Source organism: Pygoscelis adeliae, unplaced genomic scaffold (assembly GCF_000699105.1).
Source record: "Pygoscelis adeliae isolate BGI_AS28 unplaced genomic scaffold, ASM69910v1 Scaffold222, whole genome shotgun sequence".
NCBI classification, from domain to species: Eukaryota; Metazoa; Chordata; class Aves; order Sphenisciformes; family Spheniscidae; genus Pygoscelis; species Pygoscelis adeliae.
Genome location: NW_008824309.1, coordinates 4,810,575 through 4,825,952, shown reverse-complemented (window position 1 = coordinate 4,825,952; position 15,378 = coordinate 4,810,575).

Below are 15,378 nucleotides of genomic sequence, written 5' to 3'. Positions count from 1 at the left end.
GGTGGCATATTGTGAGCTCCCAGGCTTTATGGCTGTGGTGGCGGCGGCAGCAGTTCTGGACTTCCCAGGCCACACGCTCCAGCTTCCCACACCAGTGCGGTTCCGTCCTGTTCTGTTTTTCGGCTCTTTAAATCAGGGCTCAAATCTCTGTCTCCATCCTTTGAATTACACTGCATTTCCTTAAGCTCATTCTCTCCAAACCACCTGTGAGGGTTCCTGCTCTGCATCTGGGGCCAGGCATGCACACATGCGGGCGGGCTTTAAAATCCCAGAGCCTGCAGGTGGGCAGAGCCTAGAGCTGCTCTTACTGCTGCTAGGGGGATATTTCACTTTGAACTGCAGAGAACGCATAAATATTTAATAAATACCTAGGTATTTGGAGCAAGGTATAGTTATTGATGCAGAAATTCCAGAAAAAAATTAATAAGACAGCAATGAAAACATTGCATGAGAGAGAAATGAGGCTCAGGTAGCTAAAGTTTTCATTGTCTGAAAGAAGCTTGAGTTGTGGCTTTATGAATTTGTGTATCAGCCGTTATCTACTCACAAGAGGGCTTTTCAGCCTTGCTTGTATGGGCATGAAAAGTTCCAAGAGCAGAAAGTGGAAATTAGTGGACGTATAAACCCGGTTCTTCCAGCCTTAGACTGATGTGAAAAGAGTATCATGGCAGGTTCAAAAAAGGGTTACTTTTTTATTCCAAGATACAGTAATCCCATCAAAGTTTTTTTTTCCCCACTAGGCAGGAGTTCTCCATTTTCAAGGCATCCCACGTAAGGTAGCCTGGATGTTCCCAGTCTCGGTAAAGTTGATGCAAATACAGATGCCTGACTGATGCAAATGCTTCGGTCTGGGTGGAACAGCTGGAGGAACGAGCAGAACAGGACCTGTTCCTTGCAGACTCTGACCTGCATTTCCTATATAATTCCTGCTTTGCTTCTCTGCAGAGATCCCTTGCCAGTTCCAAGTTGGTCTCCTTGCTAATTCCCAAGTTAAATATTTGTTCCTGAATGGTTGCAGAACTAACAAGTTTCCTGGATCCTTTCCATCTCATGTTTGGAGCTGACATCACCATCTTCTTCGGTGAATTACTCCTCCTCAGAGGCTGACCTCCGACACCAGATTGAGTGCTGTCTTCTAGCATTTAAGAACACTCTCTTGTGTTTCTGGAAGGATTCACACAGGCAGAAGACTTCTTTGATTTCAGAGATTCCTCAGTCATTTGCCATTTGTTTTCCTTTAGAATTTTAAGAAAAACATTTGGAGTGTGCTGGACACACGTTATTTGTATATTGATTCTCACTTGCAGATTCTGCTGTATCTGGAATCTCTATTTCTGTCCCAGAGACTTGTGAGCTGTTTGGCTGTGTATTTTTTTCTCTGTTTTTTTTTCCCTTTTTAGTGTTCAAACGAGTCTGGTGAAGGATGCATCGCTTTCATTCCATATTTGTGGAATAAGGAACGGATCTGTCTTAGTGATTTGCTTTTGTGGTAACTCCTATATCCTACTAAAACCAAAGTAACATTTTCTTTCCATTGCTTAGAATTGTGCAATTTATGTTTCTTGCTCAGTTGCTCAGGAAAAACAAGTAACCAGTTCCTAAAAGGGCAGAAAGGATTAATGCCTTTGCTAGAGTAACTTTAAAGCATAAATATTTTTTTTTTTGATTGCTAAATCCCAGCGTCATTCTAGTTCAGGGATAATAAGGTCAGACAGGAAACATATCTTCCATCGAGAAGTTTGCCAAGTGTTTTATTATAGAACTTGCGATTTCTTCATTCAGCTTCACCATTGGCATTTGTGTAGTACAGACATGTAGAAATTAATAACAGTCAATAATAGTGAGGGAGTCTTCCTAGAGAAGCAATTGGAGGGCAGGCTAATCTAGTGGTCAGTATCTAGGCTGCGAATCTAGTTTGCTGAATTTATCTGGGCAAGCTATTCAACTTTTCAGTGACTCAGCTTCCCTATTTTGAAGTGGAGTTAACAGTAAGACTTTAAAACTAGATGTTATTAATGTGAAATCAGGTTACATTTTTGAAGGTATTAAAAAAAAATTACTCATATCCTGCTTTAAATATAGTTATTTTCTCACTTTGAATAACTTCTCAGTCCATAAGAATGTAATTGGTTTAAGTTAAATGGCTGAAGGACTAAGATAGTGCTTAGAGAAAGAATATGCTGATCCAAGGAAAACAGTAGGACTAGTCAATTCAGGGTGCTCTCAGAAGCACAAAATCATCAACGATCTCCCTTTTTGTGTCGTGGGCAGCCAGAGAGATCTGACAAACTGCCATTTCAGTGTCTGCCTAGGTGTTTCTACTGCGTCGCCAGGAGAGGGAAGGCAATTAGGTGTTTTCGTGTAACATTTACAAGTTTTATGTGTAGAGGCATCTGTTAGAGTTGAAAGGTCATTAGTTCATTTTAAATGGGAGAATCTCTTTGGTAGTGGTTAAACAAGTAAATATTGCTTGAATTGATGGAACCATGTGAATAGAAGCATCTTGTCATACGAGGATTACTTACGTTTATAACTGGTACAATGGTGTTCAAAATACCCATTCCTTGTAGTAACTCCAACAACTCTTGTTTTACAGTAAGTACTAGGAACCTGTTCTTTAGGCTTTAAAAGATTTAAAAACACGTAAATAGACAGCAAACAAGGCTATCACACTGTTGAAATGTCATTGGTTTGCTGAGTGTGTTTTAAGGTCTGAAGGAGGGTATACAGAAGTCCACATGATAAAGGATACTCGGTAGTTTGGATTACATAGGACACTGGTAGTGAAACACCTAGTTTTGAATTCCAGAGTTGGTTTTGGGGGTCATCCTGATGCAATAATCGAGTGTTCAGGGTTGTGGGAACTTAACAATTATTTACAGTGATTTAATACAACATATATACTATCTGTAATAAGTAAAACCTTCCAAATGCTTTCTGTTAGCAGGTCAGCGGTGAAGCGATCTGACCAAGAAAGGAATTCTGCCCGTCAGACAAAGAGTTGACAGCATTTGTGGTGAAATAATCTGCTGTGTTTGGAGACTGGAGGAAAAATCCTTTCTGTATAGCTGGTGAGTTTTTGTTTTTACAGTCAATACAGATGTACTGACTAGGGAAGCCATCAGTAATGGTTTTCTTTGACTTGTGCATGAGTCATTAGCTGTTAGATTCTGTTAAGTTAACGATGAACTGTTTGCTATTTAAATACACTGATTGCAGGCCAGCTTTCCAAGGAAAAAGTTACATATTGTTAAAGCTTTGATTAAGTGAAAGCTCACCCAAAACAATAGTAAAAAAATCAAAACACCCCCCCCTTCTACTTTGTGGCCATTAAAACTTCAAGAAAATTTAGAAAGAGCACGTGTACACTTCTTTACAGTTCTAACTGAGTCCTACAAATCTGTGCCAGTTAAATGTACAGAGAATGTAGGTCTTTGTGGCTGTTAGGTGCATTCATTCTTCTGGAAGCACTGGCTGTAAATCCAATTTTATAGATTAAAGACTTTAGCATAAGGTAGGCACCTGTCAGTTTATGGAAACCTAAAAATATCTCCCTGGATATAACATGTTTTTCAACAACTTGGAACATATGTACGTTTTGTGATACCTTTTAGCTTTTTTTTTCAGCACTTGTCTGTCACCTCAGCTTGTTGTGCTAGCTGTAATACGAATAATAAAGTACATGCTGTTCATTGGCTGGCTTATTAACATGCAGCGAGGGCTTGCCATTAGCAGTTAATAATATAATGTCTTTCCACTCTGCAGAAGAAAGTCAAAAGGCAGCATTATTGCCACACTGAGAAGCTGACAAGATGGGCTCTTTTACTGTTAGCGAGCTGGGTGTGATTACAGGGGAGGGAGAGAGATCATATTGACTGTAAAAGATTCAAAGAGGGAACCCTGTTTTGTCAAGACCTAAATGAGAAGTAGTCTTTATGGTGTCAGGGTAAAAGTAGCTCTCCTGAGCTGAGCGCGCTACGGGATTTGCTTGTACCAGTGTGGATGGCTGCTTGTCTTCATTTTGTCCAGGAACTCAAACTTGGTCAAGAACCTTAATGTGGACTACCAGATGCAGTCCTTACTTCAGGACATGTCTGTGTGAACACATCAGTGTCACACTGACTCTTTGCTTGAGGATTAGTGTCTTATTAATGGCAAATGCTCTGGTGCAAGATATTGCAGAGCTGAAGTTGAATGAAGTACATCCTCCAGAGCTGAAGATTTACGTGTGAATCTCCTGTTCTTGCCTTGTGACAGCAAAGGAAATCAGCACAGGTTTTAGTCCCAAGACTTGAGCAGAAATTGTTCCTTGTGGCCTCTCAACTCTTTGTCATGGCTCCTTCACGAAACTAAACAAGTGCCCGAGTGCTTTTGGTCCATTTCAGGATAAGGTCAAACTTGTGAGTTGCTCTGAAACAAATGGAGTAAGAACTTATTACAGATGAGATTTAGGAATCTTAGCACCCCACACTTGAGTTTGATCCCCACAGCAGGAGCACTGTTTTGGGTATTTCTGATTTCCCTTCCAACCCCTCTTAATGGCATTGAGATTTCTGTCCTTTCATCAAATATGGTTGAAATTGGCCAATGGTTCAAAAATTATTGGTGGAGTGGGAGAACAGGGTCATAGGCAGACTGGTAACATATATTTACATAAGCCTTGTTTTCTTAGGAAACCATGCTAAAAAGCCATCACTGTGTTGATATAACCTTTGATGGTGTTTGGATGCGGTTAGCTCATACTTTAACTGCTGATTCATTCGACAGTGTGTTTTACTTTGTTGAAGAGAACTATAGCAGGGTTTACAGATAACAAAATTATGAGTTTGAAACTTGGAGATGGGAGGGAAGAAACAGGAAGGAAATCTGAGCTCTTGTAGGTCAATCTTTTGGTTACATTGGCATTAAATCAAGAACAGGAGGAGAAAAATTGTGCAACAAGAATCTGAGTCTTTTTTTACTGGCTTGCCACTTTCTATTTATGGGAACCCAAAATGACCTGGCTTCCTGGACTGAAAACAGTAGTAACATATCCTTAACGATAGTCTAACTTTTACTTTCTAAGCCAGTCTCTGCTACATACCTATGACATTTTTTAACAGATGCCATAGCCCACACTGCAGTCTGAAAGGTGCCAGGACCTAGGACTGCATCCTGTGACACGTGAAGCACCAGGTGATGTTAATAAAATTAGTGATGGTGTTAGGGCTGCCCCTTCCCCGCCCCCCCAGTAAATCAACATTTGGTGCTTCTCTCATACTCCCCCTCACCCTTGAGACGAGCCTTATATGTTATATTAAATGTTGTCACCCATTCTTCTTCTCCCAACAATGCCTCCAGAAGAATAAGGCAGTAACGGTCAGCACGAACGGGTTAAACAGAGACATCAGCAGTCCAGCTCTTGCAGTTTTTCTCCTTCGCTTCGCTCTTGGGCTAAATTTAATTTGTCCCCCAGACAGCTCAGAGTCTATTTTTTTTTTCCTGTTCTGTTTTTATGCAGGCTGTACTGTGACTGGCTCTTACCTATGCCTAGCTTGTATTGCTACAGGAACAAAATTATGAGACATGAGTTGATGTACTTGACGCCCATTAAAATTGGTAGAAGAATCCCCACTGATTTCAGTAGAACCTTATCAGGAGAAGAATCACTGTGAGTTGCTAAGTGATTGTGTTATTTGGAAGAACAGAAGTTTGAGGATGTATTAGCAAAGCACAGGCTGTTAACAGAAGACTGGCTTCCTAGCCAGTTGAATTCATTATTTCTGAAATACGTCATTTGAGGGACAGGAAGATTAACCTCACCTGATACACATGTGCAACAGACTACAGGGCCACTGACTGCATTTCATGTGAAAGCATACAAAACTTTACTTACATGCCATTGCTAAATGCAGTTTTTAAAAAGAAGTGAGGATGTGCATGCAAGAAGAGATGTTTTTTTGCCATTTAGCCTCTTATCCAAACAGGGTGGTTGTCAGAGAAGCTCCAGAGACCCTGAAGTGCTGCTGAGCATGAACTTGAGAAAAAAAGGAGACAGAGAAAAGAAATAGCAGGAGAACTTGCATTCATACTCCTTTTGGGCAAGGTTGAAAGAACATAAAGCTCGTTTGATGCCTGCTGTATTTAGGAGAAATGGCACTTGTAAATTTTTTTGAATGTAAGCAAGTCTGCATCCAGTCTACCAATTTCTTCCTCAGTCTTTTGTCTTGCAGGGCCTTGAAAGCTGGACTTCTAATTTTCAATGTTTGGCTTTGGTCAAAAGTAGTGCCATTATATTCAGTACCTAACGGTTTCTTAAGTAGCTCAGTACTTCTCATCTTTTTTGATCAGCATGAACAGTATGAGAGGCTTCCTCTGCCCCTTTCGCTCATTTCTATATAGTATTGAGACCACATGGTTCCTATTTTCTCTTGCACTGCCCAAGCAGTGGCTTTTACCATGGTTCACATTGACTGCTTGCTATAAGAAGCTTTTTTACTTCTTCTTGTTCTGAATGTCTCTGAAGTGAAGACTTAAGTAACTTTCTTACAAGGCTAATCAACCCCCCCGGGAGAGTAAAATTTCACTTAGTAGCAGCCTATAAAACACCATGTGGTGGCATCAGCTATCTGTCACCTGGATTTTTCAAAACATTGTCATCTCTCAGAATTAACATCTATTCCATTTCACATCCTTTTTCTCCTATCTGCTGGGTGGCTGTAGCCTGCTGGATGATGCAGAAAAGAATTAAGATTCATCGCTGTATTTTTTCCTGCGCCTACAAATAATATACACATAGGCATGGGATTATTTATTCATAGGTGTGAGGAAATAATCTAAATATTTCAAACAAAATTAACATTTAAAAATGCATAAAGAGTGATTACAATATTTAGTCCTACCTTAGGCATGTAGCTCTAGGTTTTCTTCCTCTGAACTTTTTGAAATAATTTTGTTTCTAAAATGAAGCGCCTATTTATACAGAGGATAATTGGATATTCAATTGAAATAATTTAATTATATCCTTTTCTGTGGAACCCCTGCCAGTGGCTGCATATTTGGCACTTCTGGGAACATTTTAAAATCTGGAATAACTGAGGAAGTTTATAAATTCTTTGTGATATTCCTGATTATCCAAGAGGACTTTAAAGACTCTGCAGCAGTGAATTTACTTCAATCTGGATCTCTCTAGTGCCATATCAGAACTATTGAGTCATGTTTGCACCAGTGCAGGGTAAAACACAACTTAATACTTACAAGATTTTTTAGTCTTTTGCCTTTTACCGACCATAATTTGTTGCCCAACTTTCTGTACGCATCAACAGAAGAAATAAATTTTAAGAAGGAATTTGAGCAAAGCTCAGACTGAGTTCTGAGATTGGTTCTGTTCAGTACTCTATTGTAAGTGATACCTAAGAGCACTTTTTTGCTTCTTTCTATTTTGCAGTTCAGAAGTAAAGCCATTTAAAGGAAAAATGACTCAAATAGTCTATCAGATACTGTTATTCACATCAGTTAGGCACAGCTGGGAGACTCTGCTCAGGAAGTATAACACAGACTCAAATACCTATTGCAGTTAGAGGTCTTCTGGGTCAAAGAAGGGAGGAAGAGCTTTCCTTCTGCTTGTATATGCATAGCCAGCTGAAAATAGTATATTGCAGTATTTCCATTAAGTAGCAGGGATAGACTCGTTTCTTTTAACTGAGAATTATATGGATGCGTGGGATGAAGGTTACAGATTTTTTTTTAGAACAGGAGATTCTTGAGATCTCCAGAGAAGGGTGTTGGTGCTTCAAACTCCTGTCTTACAGAAAAAGAGGCCGGATAAGACGTACCAGGGGTTTTTGAGGGTGATTTTTGTGATAGAGAATGCCTTCACACTAGGGATTCTGCAGAGATGATAGCAAATGGGGGCAAAAGAAACAAATGAAATCAGAATAAGGATTTAAAAGAAAAAGAGGTTGGACGGCTCTTACATTTGACCTCGTCTGAGTATTCTTTCTGAATTCTTATCTGCTGTGTGTATATGTAAGGATAGTAAAGGGAAAATGCAGGCAGAAGGCTGCCTATTTTTCCTTCTGGCTGGAGGCAAGTTTGGCCACAGAATAGAGAATGGGAAGTAGGTTGATAAATGCTGATTGCAGCACTAACAGGGGAGTTCTTCTGTTGGCTGGGGGCAGGAAGTTCCTCAGCCCACGACTGCTGGATGATAGCAATGCTCCTTTGTTTCCAGGTGAAGAATTTGCTGGCTGTATCACAGGCAGAATTTCTCAGATTTGCAGCTTCTGTGGGTGGAGAAGAATGTTTCAAAGGGCTAAACTGAGCCTTCTTCTGGCTTGTGACTCTGAACAGAAGGAGGGTACTTCAGGCTACTACTAGTATAATGGTCTCACTATGTCTGTTGGCTTGTAAGGACCAGCCCTAATCGAGCTAGTTGGTAGTCCTTTTCCAGATTTTCTTGAGATCGTATTCATTTAAGGTCTCTGTTTTTCAATGATCCCACATTTTTTACATGATAGATCATATTTGCTAATTGTTAGATTGTTGGTTTTGTCTAAGCAACCTTAATGTTCTCAGTAGTTTTTTGATTTTATTCTGCCTTTGAAGTTGAATCAATGCTAATGCTGTTGGATTAACAATATCCTCCAAAGTATGGAGGATGACTTTGAGCCCATTCTGATACTCTCCATGTTATAGTGGAGAGGTCTCCATTGTGCTTTTGTGATCACTAGAGTGGCTGACACAATGTCTTCTGGTGGTGATGTGCCTTGAGGTGTAAGCCAGCTAAAACTGACACTGCTGGCAAGTTTTATGAAGGAATCAGAGCAGGATAGCTGGAGACGATGATAGCTGTCCATTCTTTGAAAGCCATGTTTTGAAAGCTCAAGGTCTACTAGACCTTGAGCTGTTGGCTGTAAACTCCTACAGAAGCATCCAAAAGCCTGCTTTTCCCATCTGCTCTTGCAAAGGTAAATGTGACAATTCACTCTGGGGACAGACCTGACTTCCTTCATTAGCTTTAGATTAGTTGAATGCTACTCATTTTTCTACATGTAGGAGCTGTGCAGAATATACAGTTAGTTCAGATAGCACAGCTGGGTGATTAAAGATAGCTTCCTGTGGTGAGCATACTGCACCTGTGGCCTACAGGTTGTTCTACTTGTTGGCTTGTAATATGATGCAAGATATTATTTGTTCATGTTAAATCCCAAGTGATTCAGGGCTGGGTTCCTGAATGCTTGCTTCCTTCTGGTTTTGTTTTTTTTGTTTGTTTGTTTTATGCTACCACAGGAATGATCAATAGAAGCCTTGAACTGAAGCCAATATGACTTGTAGGAGCCAGTCTGGAATTACTTCCTCCTGTCATGTGCCAGAATAATGAATTCCTGACGTTCCTGCCACCTGAAAAGGTTCAGTGGGCACTTCTGGAAGCAATCGGTTCAGAGTTGATTAGTTGTATTTAATTACATTGTGGTGATCTAGTATGCCTGCTATTCCCGATTGAATCTTGTGACTTTGAGAAGGCTGATGGCACCAAAAGGCTGGCATACCTTGGGACTCTCAGTGTTGCTAATACCTTCTTGAGGAAGTAACCCTTCTTGATTGACTTTAGGAGGAGCTTCACAAAAATACCCACCCCACTGAATTAATCCACAATGCAAAATTTTACTTCTTATATGCCTTTTAATTAAGTTTAATTGTTGCCTACTATAGAAAAGTACTGATTATTTAAAAAAAAAAAAAAAGGCTGCAACAGGGCAGTCACTTTTTTTTAGTAAGATTCTGTTTGAGTTCCCCCAGATAATGGGGTAATACCACGTGTCATTACAGAAGCCATGAGTAGAGTGCATCTTTCATCAGTGCACTATTGCTAGGCATGAAATGCTCTGTTTAGGATTTTAAGAGCCAAATGTAAATGTGCTTAATGAGACACAAGGGGACTGGTCTGTGGCTGGGGAGGAATGGCTTTTAGCAGCAGATGCAGACAAAAATATTGAATTTCAGTCTACAAAAAGTCAAAGACAAAAAGAAAAAGAGACTATAGTCCCGAATGGAGGAAGGAGGTGTCAGAATTTAGAAGGCTAAACAGCTGTAGCCTGTTTATGTATCTTAATCCATTGTTAGAGGACTGGAAATTAAACAAAAAACCAAGAGCATATTAAGTCTTTTTTGAAAAAAATCTGCAGTTGACCAAGACAGGCTACAAAAAGAAATGTAAAATTTGTCAATAGTTTTAGTTTTATACGGAATACACCTAAAATACATTGAAAGATTCTTCTGAGTGGGTGTTGTAGGAAAACACTCAAAATCAAAGAATGAAAATAAAATCATTCAGCTATCTCATGGTATCAGGAATCAGGTGAGTATCTGAAACCTGCTCTTCCAAAGCTCATAACTTACCCCTGAGAATATTCCTGCTATCGACAAGTGTTTCAAGTACTGATCTGGCTAGTTTGGTAAGCATTTTTTCTTGAAGTGTTGAAAAGTGATATGTTTCTGAACTTTAATAGTGATGGTATTTGATACTGGCGAAAAAGGAAGCAAAAAGTAATTCTGAAATATTTTTATTGGCTTCAGCAACAGCTCTGCAGTTCAGATCATTTAAATTACCTACCTCAGGGTTTGAGTGTAAAACTCAACATTTTTAATATTTAAAAAAAGGTACTAACTTGCTAGCCTAGTTCTTGAAAGCAGCGTAATTGAACCCTTAAAAGCTGCTGGTTCTATCTCATTTTACAGGAGTCAACAAATACTTTTTTTTTATTTCCTCTCTAGTTCATTGGCAGTAAATTATTTAGGCTCAGAAAATGACAATCTGGAGAGAAGGAATTTTTTTCCCCAGAATATTCCATCTTTCAGCAGAACATGAATCCTAACAGATGCAGTTGGACTCCACTGCCTTGTCTACTTGGTAGCTGAGGCCAAAAGGGGGGTCCTACCCTTTCTTCTCCTTTCCACCTTCTCTCGCTGGTAACCAGGTGCTCCTTCCTACAAGCTCTGGCATTCACCTGAGCCATTGTAAGCCAGGTCTTTTTTTTTCTTCTTCTTTTTCTTTTTATTTTTTAATAACATTTTCTTATGGCTTAGTGAATGGATTAGCTCAAGAGGCCAAAGAAGCACCATGTCCCCTTTAGTATCCATGACCTGCTAGACAAGATGGCTAAAACATGCACTATGTTGGCTTTATATTTGAACACAACTTTTTGTTATAGGCCTTCATATAGTCCATACTGTAAGACAATATTGCTGAGTGCCAGAAAAATGTGTCTAGGTAAGACACTGTGAGGCTGTTTTACTTCAGTTTTATGCTTATTTAAACCTAATGAGACTACTGGAGCTGAATGGAGTTAACCAGGCTACGTTCTTCAGAAGTATCTCTGACTGGGTTAAACCCTTGTAGCAGTACTGCAGCCTGGCAATAGGACGTACATTAGGCAGTCCGCATAAGTCGTTCAGTACTGGGTGAGTTTTCAAGAATAAATGTTAGATAAGTACCTTCATTGTTCTGTCTGTGAAGAAATGAAGCTTACAAGGCAAAAATCTTCTTCCTTATGCACCAGCTGAGTGTCTTCCACTCCACAGCCAGCCGGTGAATAACGAAGGAGCCGAGCTGATTCTCCTTGCAGCACCATTTGTCGAAAGCTTCTTGTTAGGTGGGTGACTGTTTCTCTAAAATGCATAGTCATGTGTCAGACAAAGAGAAACAGTGAGGAGAGTCGACAGCAGCTTAGGACGGCTCTCGCCAGGCTCGCAGATGCGGTGGGTCACCTCCAGACGGTTGTCACTCACTCGCTGCAAACTTTGCAAACCTCTGCCAGGACCAGGGCTGGAGGGAGAGCTGGGAAGTCAGACTGGATACTTCATACAAGCGCACACACAGGGTACTTCAAGTGTAACAAAAACCTAGTTCCCTGTTTGGTTTTGTACAGAAGAAATACAATTCTGAAAAACCTCTGACTGTTGTTTTTCTAACAAGTTAAACAGATGGATTGGAAATAGTATTTACTGTTTATTTCCTCAACATATCAATATGTGAGGAGCCAGTATAAATTACGGTTTGACTGCAAACAAACCAACCCACGCCAAAGCAATAGAGTAAACATTGTTGTATTTTGTTTCAAGTCAATATTATGGGAATTTAGATGGCTGATGTTTCTCTTTTCACTGGCTATCTCTGACTAGCTGAATTTTAAGCCCTACAATAGAAAAAAAGTTATGGTTTAGAAGATTTTGTGGAAAATTGCCTTAGTAGTTATTCCGCAGAACATCAGAAGCTAGTAACTTCAGAATTTACAGGCTTTAGCAATACAAACAATATTTCTACCTATTTCAGAACTGTCAAATTTTTTCACATGAGGAGAACAAGAGTGAAGTCATCACCAGGTACGCTCTGATGGTGCGGTTTTATGATACGACAGCCTGCTCCTTCTTCTTTTCCCTGGCTGCATGCTTGTGCTTTTTTTTTTTGGTGCTTACTTCTCGACCTTTCAGGGAGCCAGCTGAGAGCCTTAGACCAGCAGAAAATCAACACTACCAAAAAAGCGGATGGTTTCTGCCATTTTAGTTCCCTCAGTTGGCTCATCTTGAAAGCAGACCAGTACTGGCAGGCAAGTGCCAGTGCGAGGGAGGGGACACGTGGGGACACGTGGCTGGGGAGGCTGTGCGTGCGGGGGGATAGAGTAGCACCTTTTGGCAGAAGTGAGCCATTAAATTGGCTTAACTGAATTGTGTCCTCAAATCGCTTGAACTCTGCATACCAAAACCCAAAAAGTGATGTATGTCATGTTCGCAACAAACAGCCTGTATGTTACTAATTTAACATGTAATCGGGCAAATTAGTTAAGATGTCCGAGTTCTTGACCAATCTGTCTGACTGGCCATGTGCTTCCAGCTGTAGTTTTCCAAACAGCATATTGTGGAAATTGAGAACAGATGAAACAAGGGAATGTAAAAACAGTGAATTGAATATACTCCCCAAATTATTCACTTATTTCAACAAACAAGAATCACATTGATGTAATATATGACTGGTTTCAATGCTAAAAGCAAATCAAGAGCTGGAATGTACTTACGTGGCTAGACAGTAAATATCTTTGAATCCTTATAATCCATTAAATTGCAAGAGTATGTCTGCTTGTCTAAATGGAAGGAGACATCTCTTCTCTCTACCACTGTCATTTACTCCTCCACTTCCTGGTTCTTTAGCCTTTTTTTTTTTCTTTTTTTTTAAAATAGGGCTTCTTTTGTATGTGTGAAACTACTGCTACTCCCACTTCAGTTTTCTCCTGAAAGCTAAGTTAAAGTACTGTACAAATTTGTGTACAGATGCAGTTTTTCACTCTGAGTTGCCTCTTTCTGGTATCGGGATGGCCTAATGCAGAAGATGGGATTGAACGGTGGCAAGGCTGAGCCACCCTCGCTGTGCTTTGTGTTGCAGCTATTTGTTCTGCTTTTGAGCACAGATTGTGATGTTTGCTTTCGCCTCGTTGCCTAATGTTGCAGACGAATGCCACAGAACCCACTGGTTTGCGAAGTAGCCTTGTGCTAGTACATTGAATATTCTTATTGTATCCCAGTCTACCCAAAGTTTTATGACTAGGTAGACCCAGTACTTTTTCAGGTTGATAAACCCAGTCTTTAAGGTTGATAAAAGTTGGTTCAGCTCAGGCCTGGGAAATAAATCTTTTTCATAATGCTTTAGTCTTGGCAGGGGGCTTTGGAAGTCTGCCCTAAGCCACACAGTAGACATGGCTCAGCAATGTGTGCTCTGTGACCCGAGATCAGGATGCAGAAAGGGGGTGGAGGTGTCACAGTGTCTCTTTTTTCCAGTTTATCTGTCTGCATTAAATTGATAGGAAACGGCATCATCTCTCAGGGTGCTCTGGAAACATATTTTGTGTACAAGTGGAGATACTGAACATGCAGTGAAGAGTATGGATGTTTAGTCTTGCTCTCTACAGTCCACATCATCATGGTGTTAGTTTCAATGTGCCCTCTCATTAGCTTCAGATAGTCATGTAAATCAAAATGCAAGAAGACGGTATCTTCCCTTTTTCTCCAGTCTTCCACAAAATCCAAGATTTGAAATTATTGCTCTGAAATCTACGATGTGTGATACTTTCTCTCAGGTGACATATTACAAAATTGCTTGGGATTCAGAAGGACTTTGTCCTATGTGAATAATGTTTCTAGAAAGCTTATCAGTTGGCTGATGAAAATCACTGCAAGACAGTTCTCCCGCTCGCTCCTCAGACTGGCCATGCAGCGCAGAAGAGGTGTACCTTAGCGAGCTTATGGCGCTCAGCATTGCTAGAGTGCTCTCATGATCCTGTTTCAAGAATAGGTGTTTTGAAGGACTGAAATGCCTTTACCTTAGCCTGATCTGACAAACATAAAAGAAAATCAGACTTTTTGCAAAATCCCAAACAAATGAACACAGTTGTGGAAGTTTGTCACGATAGAAATGACAGAAAAGGAACCCTCTACATTTCCTTTACATTTCCAAACCTGTCAAATCCCAAAAGTTGTCCCTTATAAATCTGGTTCACTAGATGTCTGCGGTTATTTATTGCCTGAACAGTAATCGAGTCCTAGCACCTGTCCGGTGCTGCAGTTCTTAGGCAGGAGAGGTATGCTGAATGCCATATCCTGCTCGTTGGTGTGAGGTTTAGTGTGAACATCTATGTGCTCCTAGCATATGTAATTCTTTGCCTCCAGGAGAATGTAGTTTGGATACTTCTTTTGCTGGGCTCTTGGCTGCGCTCAGTTTTTGGAGCCACTAAAATATCTTTGGCAGGCCACGTGCAATCACCTCTTATGCTTGATAGAAATATTAGCAAGTCATTAATCCAAATAACAAATTACTTAGTGAGGCAGTAGCCCAATCTCAAGTCTGAAGACTTTTTACACCCTTAGCATTATAATTTTACATAAATAATATAAATTGGCATGCATTCTTTATGCAAAATTATATATGGGATTGATGTGTACTGTTTATTATAGACCAGAAATTATCACCCAATTAGTCACTTGGGTGGTTAGTAGTGTTATGAGTTGACTGACCCCTAAAACCATCTTTTTGAAAGAAAACCCATGCCTTGTGCATAAATACCATGGCAACATACTAATCGTTTATATTACTGAAATTGTGGAAACTTGTAACTTCAAAATGTGCTACTTAGTGTTTACTTCTAAGTCTGTAGGAATTTAAAAATACGCATATTTTAAGTTAAATATCTTTTGCCCAAACAGTTTTTAAAGTAGCTTCATAATGGAACAGTTTTAATTTTCCTCTAATTGAACTCCTAACACCTAAGACCTCAAGGCTGTGTAGCTGCTATTTTCAGAGGTGCTGAGTGCATACAGCTGCTGTTGACTTCCCTTCATATTCTGGATGTT